Below are 16,387 nucleotides of genomic sequence, written 5' to 3' on the forward strand. Positions count from 1 at the left end.
AATGAACAACCAAAATAAACTTTATAAGAACCAATAGGATTCAAGATGATGATGTCAACCATGGGGGATGATTCACCATTTTTGGAGTAAAAAAATAAAAGATTAAAAAATAATAAAGTAATAAAACTACTTTTTAAACTCGTATTTTCAACTTATCTCCCTAAGGTTTTACTCAAAGTTTGAGTGGGAATAATCATTGGATGCAAAATTTAATTCCTCATCCAAGGAGTACCCGGGTTGCATACTTTTGATGGACCCTACCACACGAAAAATGAGAAATACACGAAAAATGTGATTGCAATCACGTTTTTCATGTATTTCTCATTTTTCGTGTAGAAGGGTCCATCGAAAGTATGCAACCTGGGTACTCCTTGGATGAGGAATCAAATTTTTCATCCAGCGGTTGTTTCTACTTGAAATTTGAGTAAATCCATAGGGAGATATGTTGAAAATATGAGTTGAAAAGATAGTTTTTTTGTTTTTCCCTCTAAAATTTGATGATGTAATATAATCTTGTTTTATTATTTTCACTATTATTTTATAATTTCCTTAGGAGACCCATTTTAGACCTCAAAATTCCCCTAATGTGTGAGAAAAAACTAAAGAAAGGATGAGAAAAAGATGACAAACCACAAGATAACAAGAAGATCATGCAATTCAAGAAATTCATGCAAATACACGTAATTCAAGTTGTCTCACTTCTCATATTACCTGCTCCCTATTATTTGCATTAGGAAATATGATTGAAAACAAGAAAAAAACGGAGAATGAAACAATAGAACTAAGATAAAATAAGCATTGAAATTAATACCATGTAGTTAAAATTGAGATGTAACAACAACTAAAGAAAGCCACTTGAAGCCATGCAAATTATTGAAAACCACTTGAAACCATGGTTTATTGGAATTTTCTGAAACCACTTAAATTCGAACAAATTATGAACCATCTTCGAATTGTAATATTTTAGTATAACCCACAAAAACTAAGGATGTGATTTAACCAAAGAAAATCATTACATTTCCATACATTACTTACATGAATTTACAATTCATGACATTTTATGTACAAGATGGATTAGCAAAAATGGTCAACACATTGGTGCTCCAAAACCTATAAACATTATTTTGATTGATGCTTGATATCCTTGTAGGATTTGAAAGAGAGAAAATGTGTCAAGACCTAGATGGAGCAAGCATATCCCTCCTTCCAATGTGCATGTTGAGAAGACATTCTTTGTAAACATATAACAACATTAAATTTTCATGACATCCATCACCATATATATAACATTTAATGGTTCCTTGATTCCTAAATGATGATTCATACTTTTGAAAACCTCATAAGTTTCTTCTTTCAATCCTCACATCAAGATTAAGAGAATTTTTTTAAGAGAGCATGTTTTTTAAAGATACAAAGTGTAGTGTAGATTCGTGCTTGCACAAAAAGGAGTGTATTATTGCATATCACTATAATGCTCCACTGAAGGCTTATGTCATTAATCAATATTAAATTCATAAATAGTAAATGAAAAATAAATAAATTAGCATGCACATATTGATGATATTCTAGAAATGTTTACAATGTTAATCTCCTTAGATTGTGGTAATCTAATGTCAATTAAATCGTCTCGTTGTTTCTCAACATGTAATCACGAAATATAGTGCAAATTATGGTTCAAAAGTAAAAAAGAGAAACCTTAATTTAAACTTTGTTAAGATTTGATGAAAATAATTGAAAACATAAAAGACATTGGATATCCATCTTTGCACGTGGATAAAAAAGGTTCCTTGTAGAAACATATAGTTTTTAAAATACTCTTACCCCTCCTTGCGTCCTACTTGTTTGTTGCGCTAAAACTTCCATGTACATTCTCCCAAAAATAACACTCAAATCACTTGTGACCCTCTTCACCACAAATGATAACAATGTACATCCATTGTTGATAAGACCTTGAAGCAACTTCTTTGTTCTCTAAGTCCACTACAACCTCTATCTCTTGATTTCTTTTTGTTTCCTTATCAACAATTTCATTGGTCTTCTCATACTTTTCATACCACATTTCTTCCACTTTTTGTTTGGAATTGTGAAATTCTCTGTAGTTATGATAAGTTCTTCCTTTAAGAAAGTTCTTACTATTATTTTATGGTAATTTTAGTTACACGTGTTAAAATGCTAAATGATATGATGCTTTTAATGAAGAAATACTTTTCCAACTAATTTTATCTTGTATAATAGGCTTTGAAATATTAACATACTTAAAAACTAGTTGAATATGTTCCTTCTTGTATCATGAAGTATGTATTTATGTATTGTATGGTTTTTGTTAGAAAATTATATATTACGGAGCAATGGAACACATAAAATATTGCAGAAATATAAACACAGAGAACGCATAAAACAAGAGAGACACAAATATATGTGGTTCACCCAGTTTGGGCTACGTCCACCCCGAACAGCCAGTCCTTCCTTTCTATTATCCAGCAAAATGAAGAGACACACCCTACAGCAAATCCGTTGTAATATCCTGTGTTTTCTCTCACAGTCTCACCTCAAAGTTTCTCGCTCACAGAATACACATCTATATCTCAGCCTCCAATATAATGCCCTCATACAAAGAGAGGGGTTGCCTTCTAGGGCAAAAAACCCTAAACTAAACATAAGTTCTACCATCAGATCATCTGCCTAATGAACGGCCCAGATTGACTAGAAATTACTATACTTTTACAAGGCAATTTTACATTTGTTTTTAGCTTCGGGGGCACTGCCCCCGAGCCCCCGCCGGGGGACTGCTGGCCCCCGGACCCCCCAGCCGGGGGGGATCGGCCCCCCCGGACCCCCGCGGGGGGGAAAAGTCCCCCCGCACCCCCCCGCGTGGAGGGGTGTACAAACTTCCTGGGGTATACATCCGGCTGAAACAAAGACCTCTGAACAATCATGCTCAACACACAACAGTTTTTTTGGTCACGAATTATCTTATACATTTAAATTTGTATAAATTTATAGATATAGATTTTTTTCTCTCATGAAATAAACTTGGCCCTTGAATTTGGTAATCGCTAGCTTGAATTTTTAAGAATCTCACATTCTCTCAAATTCAAAAAATTCGCCATATCATTAAGTTAGTAATAATTCCCTCTAAAATATATATTTAGACTTCCTATATAAGAATTTAAACTTTAATTTCTATTAGTCTTTAGTTCAACAACCTAACAAATTATTATATAATATCTTCTTCATCAACGTTGCTATATCTTCTTCCTCTTCTCATTTTTGAGCCACTGTCTTTGACTTCTTTAGTAAACTCTCCAAATCTTCTAATTTTATTCCTAACACCTATTCTTTTTTAATTAATTAAACCTATTTTATTTTCTTCTCACAATCTCTTTTATTTGGTATTGGATTTTAATTGAAATGTTTGGTAAATAGATATATAAACAAAAATATGGTATCGTCCTTTTTACAATAGGGATCACTTTTAGTTTGGGATTTATATAGTCTTTTGAAGAAATGAAAAATTGTTGCTAAGAATAACTAATCTTGAAAAAGGTCAAATGTTTCACTTGGTAAATGTGACTTCTTATGAAACCAAACAAAGCTTCAAACCGAGATTCACTAGTAAAATTTTGGGGTTATATCTAACAATAGATCACTTTTACACACACCCTTCAATCCTATGCCCAAATAGTTAAGTTTTTTCATTTCTTAAACATGTGTTAGGGGGGAGTGAATATATTATTGCTTGTGAGACTGGATTACTTGGGAAATAGGTATATTGACAATTTACTCTCCATTTTTTCTAATTTTATTCTTAACTCCTATTTTTTTAAATCATTTTTTTCTTTCCTTCTCTTCTCACAATCCCTTTAGTTAGCATTGAATTTTAACTCAAATGTTTGGTGAATGAGATCTATGAACAAAAATATAATACCATCATTGTTGTAGAGATCAATTTTAGTTTAGGATTTATATAGTCTCTTGAAGAAATGAAAATTTGTTGCTAAGAAGAACTAATTTTGAAAAAGGTCAAATGCTTCACTTGGTAAATGGAGAGATGGAGTTAGATATATTAAAAAATCTAAAATATTAAAAATATATATATTTATAAATTTAATTTTTTGTTTTTTTAGATTTTTTTTTGTAAGCTTGGTAGGACTCTTCGGTTTTCGAGTTTTACATGTCCATTATTCACCCCACTACGAGGGGAGGGTAGCACAAGATTTGAACCAAAGATCTCCAATTCGGTGAGACTTCATTCCACGTCCATTGCCACTTGAGCTACCCCAGGCAAACTGTTTTTTTACATTATTAAATGAATAAAGCAATTCCAATTTTTTTTAGTAGTATGGTACATTTTCTTGAAATAATTGATTAAATACAATAATTTTATATAAAGAAGATTAAAATATATTAACAACTTTGAATTATAATATTGGAAGAATTAAAAAAAAAAAAATTAAGAAATCAACATTGTATTTTATTAACCTTTTAAAGAAATATATAACCACACATTATAATCAGATACTACATATTTCAAATGACAATTTTCATAAACTTAAATTATAATATATCATTAAAATTTATATATAAATTTAAGTGCAATATTTTACAAAATGCATACCTTCTTGACTAGTTTGCAAATTTCTTATATTTTACATGGGGGTTCCTCTATTGGGTATTCTTAATTGTGGCATCCCTTGAAGTTAAATCATAATTTATGCATAAGAAACACAATTTAGCTATTTCAAAGGGTTGGTTTGATGAAATTTATTTGTTCATATGCTTAATCTATAATGGTTTCATGTGACTCCACTTTGTTCCAGGCATCAACATGTATAAATTGAGTAAATATTAAGAAAATGCATATTAATTTGGGTAAGTATACATATTTGAATGGTTATTTTGGAAGATTTAATTAAATCAATTTGCATAATTCAATTTAGCTGGTATTGGCAATATAATGTCTCCCAAAGCACTAAATTTCTATCTCCCTATATACTCATATATAACATAATTTGGAAAAGTAAGTGGCCCATTATCCACACATCTTTTCATTTGCAAGGAACAAACATCACGTAGTGTAATTAGGGGAATTGTATTAAAAGATCGTAAACTGCATATCCATATACTTGCAATTCAAACGGTTTGTATGTGCACTATTCACCTTGCACACCATCACTACTAACCAATTTTCTTTACTAACCATTACAAGTAGAGTAATTGCTTATATTTTACTTTGAAATTTTGCACACAAACATAGCTTAAAACTAGGAGGATTTAAGTAAGTGGCCCTAATCCACATATCTTTTTTACTTGTTTTGTTAACTAGAGCTTTTATTTCATTCATTTATCTTCAGGACAAGGACTTGGTGTTAGTAAAGAAAGAAAGTAGCCACTACCTCCCTTACGTCTTTGTGGTGAACCTTTGGTGGCATATTAACCCTTTATCAAAGCACTAAAGCTTCCATCTCCCTATATGCTCACATAGTATAATTAGGAAAGAAGTGGCCCATCATCTACATATAATTTATTTTCTTGAAAGGAATAAGCATAACATAATGTAATTAGCAGAATTGTAAAGGATCACTACATATCAACATCAGTTCACACTTTGTATGTTCAAATTTTCACTTGCACACACATTCACCCCACACACTAAGCTCACTTAAACTTTGTATAAAGGGTATCCTCTTTCCGAAATATTTGTACTTGGTTTATTTGTGCTTATAATTTGTTGCACGCCCTAAGTGAAGCAAAACCTTTCTAAAAACAACCTTAACTTGAACACACTAAATTCCCCACAGGGGCCACAACATAATTTATAGTTCAGGCTAGGACTGCATGGGTAGGCAACACATAAGTCGTCGTGGTTTTTATTCATATCGAAACATAGAAATTTATATTTTAGGGAGATTAAAATCCAACATCATCTAGTGACAAATCCATTACATGGAAAGAAACCCATGAAGGGGGTAAGGCTTAGGTGGCAGAATATCACGAACCTTCATGTTGTCTCCCGACATGTGGTAGGGGTTTTGGGTCCAAAACTGACAACCAAAAGTTGAGATTCATCCATTCCCACTGGACATAGGTAACTTAGTGGCCAAACATTAGGGCATCTTTTCCTATAGGTTGATGTGCGAGAGCACATAGACCTAAGGTGATCTTAGTCAGGCTGCTAAAAGCATCTCCAGCTCTTTTAGAACGTAGCCCTAGTACATCAGGCCACTATAACACTCTCCATACCTTGGTTGGTATTTTGGTTGCTGGAAGCATCACCAGTGACATTCATGACGTGGCCCCAGTACCCTACTCTAAAATCTTCACAAGGCCCAGTTACTACTTCAATGGAAGGAAATTAGGTATTTTTAAGAATTTTTCTCATACGCAAAAACCTAAAAAACCTTTTTTGTTGATTTTTTCACACATTAGAATTAAATGGAAAATTAACCATATATTTTTTTCTTTATCTTATGTATGTGATTCATTTGGTTTTCCTAAATAAAATTTCCCTCACCATATTTTCCCACAAAATTACTAGGGAACCATAGGGGACCCAAGGGTTACCCATCACTCTAAGCACCTACAAGATCTCCCACCATTACCGGGAGGAGTTCCTGATCTCTCACTATTCTGGCATAGAAGACTGGACTAAGCTGCCTTGTTTGGAAAATCCGTTCTTGGAGCCAACTTATTGGGTCGATATAACTCCTCTCAAGGCACCCTTACCACCAGATCTCGGGGAAATACAAACACTACCCTGCAGGGTACTCCAACCAACCCCACCCTGTAGGTTACCCCAACCAATACTACCCCACAGGGTACACCAATACCAATACCAACACCAACACACAAGGTAATTACATCATGGCTAACACCAATAAGATACCATTTCTGAGTTTAGAATTTTGTGATCCATAATGCTTAAAAAATATTTTTTCGGAGAAATCATATTGAATAACTTCTTGGAGCCAACCTTTTGAACCATCTACTATAGTTCATCATCAGGGAAAAGGTGATGATGATGAACCACAGTAGAGGGTTCGAAATGTTGGCTCCAAGAAATTATTCGATGTGATTTCTCCAAAAAAATATTTTTTAAAGATACCATTTGTCACTTCTTTAAATATCCTATATTTGACAAAACTCACAAATGATCGCATTTCCCGTAATCACCAATGCCCCCCATGCCAACCAATTTACCATCAGATATCCCTAAATTCAAAGGAAAGCGGGGGGAATACCTTGCCAATCATATCATGACCTACCACCTATGGTCATTTCTTAAATAAACATGTGTAAATATACTATTCACTTGTCTTATGACGGTGATTCACTCGACTTACAAGTATATTTCCCATTCCATTATGCAGGGATAGAAATTGATTAGCCACATGAGGAAAAAGATGTTCCCTATCAAGCTAATCAACCACATGATGAACAAGATGTGCCATGTCAAGTTGATCAACCACTAACGGAACAAGATGTGCCCTATTGATCTAATAAACCATTAGAGGAACAAGATGTGCCCTATCAAGATGATCAATTGTCACTAGGGGAACAAGATGTGCCCTATCAAGCTAATCAACCACCAAAGGAAGAAGATGTGACCTATAAAGTTGATAAACCACCAGAAGAATGGGTTTTTCCCTCTAAAGTTGATAGGATAATAGGGAGTTGTAGTGGTTTGGAAATGGGTGGAAGGTTTGCAAAAAAATTGGATGCAAACACAATAGAGGACCTTGGGGAGCCTATCCTTGCTAGCACTGTTAAAGAGCATGCTAATAACATCATTCAACAATATTTTGAGAAACATTTAGTTGTTGTGCAAGCTCAGATATTACATGGGTTGATCAAACATAAGAAACTAAAACATGCCACAAAGTTTTTGGGTCTCCAATATGCTAAAAGCAGGAGGACATGTATGAATGTCATTGAAAATATATCAAATGTGCTCTCTATGTTTGGAAAATCAAGAAAAATTGATGTTCAAGTTGCTTGTAGGGAAATTACAACTGCTATTGTTGCACCAAGTACATCAAGACAAAAAAGTTGGCAACAATGTCAAAATTGGTTGGTAGATTTCAGATCCTGGTGAGGTGGTCTCAAGAAAATTCCCAAGGGTCTAGGGTGGAGATGAGCATTCTCCTGAAAATCTTGAAAAATTGGTGGAGACAGGAAAATTCCTCTAGATATGGTGAAGAATTTAGAGGCATCCATGTTGATTTTGGTTTTAGTGATTTCTGGACCGGTTCAGGTGAAATCAATGTGATGGAGGGTTGAGGTGGTTTAATGTATGGAAGCCCTGGTTGGTTATGTTTTGGTTTATACCATGTGATCCCACGTTCATGCTTGGAATATGACACGAGGGTGATTGGATGAAAGAGAGATTTTTTCTAGCACAATCTATGGTCAGGTGGTACGTGGAGTCCTTGACTTGGTTGGATATATGCATATGTTATTATGTGTTACTCTTATTGAGATCAATGAGCACGTGTATTGATTATTGTGGTAATTTTATGACTGGTTTGTCATGAATTCATTCTGGTTATATGTTGGTTATAAGCATGGTACATTCTTATTGTATGATGTGCTCTTGATATGGATCTTGTTCATGTTTTGACAAGTTATTGAATGGTTACATAAATGCATGAGTTAACTATTGTTTGATGCAGCTAGTTTGGGAGGGAAGTAAGCCTTCTTGATGATTCTCTGATGAAATTAATGAGATAGTGAACATATATGCATTCACGACCTATAGTTTTTATGTCTACCACGTGTTTGATGAAATTCTTATCATGTTTTTGACAAATTTAGGTAATATCTTAGCCTTAGTATAGATTGTATAGACTTATCATCATTATAGACTAGATTTGGGACAATTTCAGGTTGTTCTAGGTAGCTAGCCCTAAAAATACGGAATAGGGCTTCTAGCCATACTCTCTTAACTGAGAAATATCATTAGTAGCTGCATGGAGGAAGGCCTATGCATGCGACTGGAGATTTCTAGTTGCATGCATAGCTTGGCATGCGTGAAGGTGGGTTGTGAGGTCAGGTGAAAAGATAGTTCCAACTCAGGGTAAGATCACCAGTGGATTTTGTCTGACATCTGGTTGGTTTGGTGTCCCTTGGAAGTTGCAGTAAGTTTTAGGATGGTAGACACCACTTCCATAATTGGAACTTGGATGTTGGGTCATGCATAGTAACTCTCGTCTCATGTTTACCCATGTGAGCTTGTAAAAGTGGGTAAATGTGGGGTGGGGTGTTAAAAAGTGGTATGAGAGCAAGGTTGCAGCACTGGACCTAGGGGTAAAAGTAGGTTGCCATGCAGGTTTATATGTTTGGCATGCATGCATGATGGTTAATTTTTGTTATATGCATGCCAGTCATTTTATTGATATTGTGGTTACATGTATGATAGATGCTAGTTAATTAGTGTGGTCATATGGACGTGCATCGATTATTCATGCATGATGGTCAATTATTTTAATATGCATTGTGGTAATATGCATGATAGTTAAGTTCTTGACATTATTATGTATCATGCTAATATGGATTGCCTTGTGCAGATGTAATAGCCTCCCTTGAGATACATTGACGTATGAATTTGATTATGTCTTCTAATTGGTTTAACATGGTATGTTTATAGGATAATAGAAGACTAGGGATGAAGAGCATAATAGTTTAGTACAATTGATATAAATCTCCATACATTCCATAATAGACTTTGGTGGGATGGGAGAGATCAATTGAGAAGCGGGGAGAGGGATACTCTCTTGATCTATCAGATACATTAAGAAGCTTGAAGGTAGAGATCATAAGTTGCAGGGAAGACAATGAGAGATTGATTGAAGTGTAGGAAAGGCTTTCAAAAGCTCAAAAGAAGCAAGCTGAGGTTGATGCAGTTATTATTAAGAGATTTTTAGAATTGAAAAAGGAGGGACAACTAGGGATCATTCATGGAGACAGACACGAAGAAAATACTAATAGTGCAAATGGAAGTAGGTCTAAAAAAAGGTACAAGTTGGACAGGGATGATACAAAGAAGAGTGGTAGACTCTTGGATACACTTGAGAGGAGGGCTAGTACTTGTGGATTTTATTCTACCTCTGCTTCCAGGAGACATCATCACCATCACAACTAGCATCATTATATGAGGAGTGAGATGGGGTACTTTCCAGAAGAGTTCAATAAAGCTAAGCCTCATACTTTTGATGGTGAGTTGACTAAGTCAGAAGATGCAGAATCATGGCTACTTGGAATAAGGAAATTCTTCAGACTTCATGATCCATCTAAGAATGTGAAATCCAAGATAACTACCTTCAATATTCAGCCTCAAGGGTTTCCCCCTCTTTCTTATCTCATTATTTCATGACCTTACATCAGGAACCTCTTTGAGGCCTTATAGGTGCACATCCTCATGTTGTGTAAGAGTGGTATAACTTATCTATACTCTACATTGTGTAGAGTGTGACACCTTGAGGTCATTTGTAGTTTGGTGTTATATGTGGAGGGCAACCAATTTGGGGTAAGCACCCTTGTGTCCAAGTGAATAGCCAAGTCACCTAAGAACCCTTCACAGGCCTTTCCTATTAACCCATCGTGCAGTTAGTGCCCAAGTAAGTGCATTGTGACAATAGAATGACTTTTGAAGGCAATAGGTTGCACCAAGGGGTGCATTGTAAGCATTGGAGGTCTTTCATGAATCACCAAGTCTGTGGTAGAGGGTTGTTGATAGTCATCAACACAACCATGCCTGGAATTCCCTGACCCCAAGATGGGAGAGTGGGTGGGCCCAAGATATTAACCAGTATGATCTAAGCCACAATGCTCTATCTTGTTGACATATTTGAGAGATGGATTCTTTATTCCATTGAGGAGTGTTTATCTCCCTGTAGACCTTTTGGCACCATATGTTTTATGGTGGCTCAGAGACCTTAAGAGCTATAGACCATCAAGAGGTTGGGTAGAATAGTTGTGGGCTTGGATGGATACATCCCAATTCATTATCCTTAGCTATAGACACTGTGAACCAGAGGAGCAGTAACTTGAAGTGAGATCAAGAGGGATATCACCAGTGGGTGCTTTAGTAGACTCCAAAGGTTGTGATGCTGGAAGATAAATATCCTTGATGAAAACCATCAAATGCAAGAGATATTTTGTTGCTTATGGCAGGATTTGGTCAATTGGCTCTTTCACCAACTTCAAATAAGAGGCACTACTACATATCAGGGGCAGGTTCAAACTTATAGCCTCAAGATCATAAACCTTATCCACAAGGCCAGCTAGAAGCCTGAACTATCGGCCACCTCATCCTTTGGGTTTTGGGTGGGAGTTCTCAGAGTCCCTCCAAGGTTGGCTTATCACCGAGAAGTCGAGAATCCCTTGAGGCCTAGTTAACCTTGAGGTTTAGTTTCCCTAAGGCTTTTTTCTTAAGAGAAATGGATCTTTACGAGGGAATAGTGCCGATCTGGTTCTCTCCGAGACCTTGGATTCTCAGATCTCATAGGAAACTCACATAATAACCCTCTCGTGGAGTCCTAAGATGGTTTTCTCTGAGATATCAGAATCTCAAATTCTTGGATCTTAGAGGAAACCTACAGAAACCACTCTGCCAAGAAATTTTAGTGTCGAGATAGGTTTCTTCGAGATCTGAAAATCTCATATTCTTGGATCTTGGAGGAAACCTATGGAGACCTCCTATCCAGTCACCCAAGACCTTTTTCCATCGACATTTTTCCTCTGAGATGACATAGTGGTGGAGGTTCCACGTGTCGTTGGAGGGGATGACAGGAATAGCCACATGGGCACCACAAGATAATGATGTGGAGATGTCCAATTCATTTATTCTTTCAAGGGTTATTTCTTTCAATTCAGAGCTTGGATCATGACAAAATTTTATATCACCAAATTCATCTCGATGAGACAAACACAATGGTGTCACCCATTTCCTATTCTAAAAAAAAGGGGGTTTATCCCATCTCTCTAACCCTTACAAGAGGGATTGGATTAGTAGGTGAACACTTTTCACCAAGGTTAAGGTGGGGAGTGTTTACAAAAAATATAAAAGTTGTCAAGACAAACAGTGGCAAAGAACACAGATCCAATGACTTACATAAGTATTCCAAAGCTTATGGTATTGTAGGAAAATTATTTCCTTTTCCACAACAAAATGGTTTTGTGGAGAGGAAAAGTGGGACCATCTTGGAGAAGGAGAGCATGCTTAGGGACAAAATGCCTCAAACAATTCCTAAGGTGAAGCAATCGATATAATAGTGCACCTACTCAACAGAAGCTCCACTAAGGTTGTTATAAATATCACACCCAATGAGGGATCATAGCTACCAAATTCTTTCACTTTTGAAGAAAGTTACCATGATTCATTGTTCGCCTCAAATTCAGGGAGGGAAGGGTATTTGTGAAACTTATATTTTAGGAAAGAAATAGATAAATTTTTCCCTATTGACACATGATAGATCTAGATTTAAGATGGATCTACAAAGGTTTTATATAAGAGAGAGAGAGAGGGAGAATCCCTCATATGAAGAAATATGTAATTGAATTGTTTTGACTTCAAGAATTTTTCATTTTCATGCCTTTTTTTTATTATATATATAATTGAATATTGTATTTATGTCTCACATTAAAATTTTTTTTTTGTTATTAACATTTTTTAAATGTTAGCACATTGTGAAACCCTTGCAAAGTATGATTAAGGAAACCTTCATTGTTGTTGAAAGAAGCCCTAGCTCTTGGGAATGGAAGATGGTGAAAAATGATCATGTAGCTCAAGTTTAAGAGGGAGTTGATTTTTCTTGAAAGGATAAGTATTTCCTTTCTTTTCTTATTGTTGGTATTGATAATCTCTTGGATACTGAGCTTGATTGCTTAAGATGATTTCAAGTACATCTATTGGTTGATTATTGAATCTAGGGTCTTGTCATTTGGGCTCCTGCTAATTTAGAACCCTAGTGAGTTGAGAGGAAGCTGAAAGAAAATGTCTTGATTATTTGAAAATGTTGATCTATGAACTCTAGCCAAGGGTTGAATTAGAAGGATCTAGGGTTTGTACCCTATGATTGATTGCTTCTGATATAAATAAATTGAAACCCTAACCCATGCATGATGATGTGAATGAGGTTGTCTTACAAGACTGTAGGAAGAGGTTGACAAAGTGGATTCATGTAGTCCATGAATTAAGAATGACTCCAAGAACTATAATAAATGACAACTAACTAGCAAGTAACTGACAACGAAGGAGGATCAGAATTGAAATGCAAAAGGTGGGGTGCACACCTAACAAGGAATGACTACTCAAGAGGAGAAATCCATCCACTTGATTTCCAGCCGTGTTACATTTATGGATGACAACTTTCTGGAATAAGAATGCCTACAGTGCACTTAAAATGTGTTAAAGGTATATAAAGAATAAGAAAAATAATAAAATAAAATAAAATGAGAAACATTTTTATGAAGTGGCACATAAGGTGAAATTTCATGCGGATGATTGTAGTGGGGAAAAATGGAGAGCGCAGGCGAATGTTCTTTCGACCTAGGGTTTTTTTCTACCAACGCAGCCGCCGCAGGTCGGATCTCGCTGAACTGGAGGAGCTTCCATGGTTTCAAACTCTGGGGGTCCACTGTCATCCCTCGTGGTGGTGCTTCTGCGAGGCAAGGAAACCAAGATTTTTTTGGGCGCGGCTAGGCGACGGATGGGTTGTTTCTTGGGGCCCCCTGCGGACCTGAATGGCAGATTGTGCCCTCATCTTTGATCACATACTTGAACCAAGCACCCTCATCATAGTTCGTTCGAGATCTTTGTCCTGGTGCGCACATTGGGTGGTCTGTGGGATGCGTTGGGGTTTCTATATACATTGGCCATCGTGCTCAGCGCCTGCGCACTTCCGACGCAATTTCTCAATGGCCTAGATCCCTCTGTGCGGGTCCTTGAAGGGGGGCTGTGCTTGAAATACCAGCCATCATTGTACATGCAGGGATACCAGAACTCGACCGACTACAGGAAGAGTCAGCGGCCGAAACCAACATCTCTGCAAAAGAAAATTGGATCCAGCCAGGAATTGAAGATTTTCATGCAAGAAAGAAGCATCTTAAGGACCCCTAGCGGAAGACAGTCTCGCTGCTCACAGCCATAGATCGAGCCTGGCGTCTCCAGATCTAGAATGAGGCAAGGAAGAGGGCTTATCTATGTATATCACGAGGGCAACCTCCTTTCTCGCATCTTGAGGCAGCGCAATGTCATGGGCAGCTAGAACAACCAGAACCTGGGCAACAGGTAACATCAACTTGTTTTCAGATTTTTATTAAACCCCCTGTGGGGAAAACCAGTCTAGTGTGGGTACATGCAGAAAGCACCATTATACAGTTGAAACATCAAATATGGGCATTGATGGGATACCCTATTCAGATCCAAAATTTGGTCAGTGGTAGGTGGTCCCTTCAAGATAGCAGAACCTTGAAAAACTACGATATAAGCCCAGAAACAACCATTGCTTTAAACCTTAGGCTGAGAGGAGGTGCTCTGCCCCAGGGACATCCAAGCACCACAGGAGGAGACAAGGGGAAAAAGACAACATCTCAGCAACAACCCAAGGGAGGCTCCTCTTACAAAAACATCTTACAGGGTAACAGAGATCCAGGGTCCCCTCCAGATCAAGGTGGACATACACCTAGGCCATACATAGTAGATCAGCTAGGGCAAACCCCAGCCCTCAACTTTGATTCTACAGGACTAGAAGAATTCGTTAAGTCATATGAAACTCAGGCCCTAATCTGTCGATTTAACAGTTTTTGGCCAAAGCCAATGGATCTATTTCATTGGATCTTCACCAGTTGGACCATGGAATGTGATATACATCTATGCTCCAAGGGGTTTTTCATTGTAAAGTTCACATCCACAGAAGCCAGAGATACAATCATCAGTGCAGGGCCTTGGTTTTGGGGAACATCGGGTCTTTTTATGACCCCATGGTTTCCAGATTTTGATCCAAACAAAATGACTGTCTCCAGAATGCCGGTCTGGGTCCGCCTATATAACCTTCCTCTTCACTTTTGGAGTGAACGAGTTTTGGAAGGAATTGGGAACAGCATAGGGAAATATATCAAAACAGATCTGGAGAGGATTGATGAGAGGATCTACACCTATGCACGCATTTGTGTGGAAGTTGATCTAAGTAAAGGACTGCCGGAAAGTATAAGGCTGGTATACAAGCAACAAAACTGGCTGCAAGGACTAGACTACGAAAACACTGCTTTCAGATGCAGAAACTGTAGGCTGACAGGACACTTGCAAAGTACATGCCCAGAAGCCAAGAAAGCAAACAGTAAAAAGAAGCAGAAAGGGAAGCAGAGAAAAGGGTGGCAATTCCCCCCTCTTGACTCAGAGGATGACGAATCAGAAGCAGAGGAGGAAGTTACCCCCACAGAGAATACTGAGCCTACCCAAGGAAAGGAGACCCAAAAGGAAAACATATTAGCCAACAAGGTTTCACAACTCCATTCAAATCAGGCAGAGAAGACAAGTGAGGATCTGAGTATGGGAGGGATCAAACGACATCACCCCTCAGATACTTGAGACTCAGACAAGGATACAGCTCCACATAAAGCAGAAACACAGTTAGTCCTAGCAACGATCGAGCCCACCCAAGGGGAGTGGCGCAAGGTCGAAAAGAAGAAGGGGAGAAAAACATGAGGTGTGAGTCTTCTACTCACTCCCTGGAACCAGTTTTTCTGTCCTTTCCTCCTTTCCTTTTTCTCTTTCTTTCATTCTCTATGAATGCACGGTAGCCTCACTACGGCGCATTGTGTGCAAAATCACTCGAGCCCAATGGGCAACTTATGAAAATGCTTCAATGCATATGCTTTGTGTAACTTTTCATTTTTATAAATAAAAGGTTACCGATTTTTTCTGTGGAAAAAAATAAACATTTTTATGACTAAATAAAAATGAGACAAAACTGAGGCGCATGAATACCTTAATGAGTTTTTCTTGGTTTCAAGAATAACTTATTGGAGAAGTCTAATCTTGGAGAAAACATTCCTTGATTTGGCGGAGCAACAATTAATTCAACATTTACTTGGTTGTTCATTTTTTGGAACGAGGGAGGTTTGGTCCAAGAGGGACAACCATGTGAAGGTGGAATTTCTTATGGCTTCTCTCATCATGCCTCCCCCCCACATCACTCTTCATTTCCCATTACTCAATCTATCTACTATAAAAAAATGTTGATAGGAACAAATTAAGTTTCATGCATACACACTAGCAAAACAAAAAATTAATAAAGAAACATATTTGTTGACATTCATCCTCTAGCAACTTTTAAGCAAGTATATTTCATATTTTTCTAATATAAGTACAAATAAGTATGCAAGG

Source organism: Pinus tabuliformis, chromosome 5_1 (genome assembly GCF_031772625.1).
Source record: "Pinus tabuliformis cultivar Carrire ecotype Pingquan chromosome 5_1, CPIR1, whole genome shotgun sequence".
NCBI lineage: Eukaryota > Viridiplantae > Streptophyta > Pinopsida > Pinales > Pinaceae > Pinus > Pinus tabuliformis.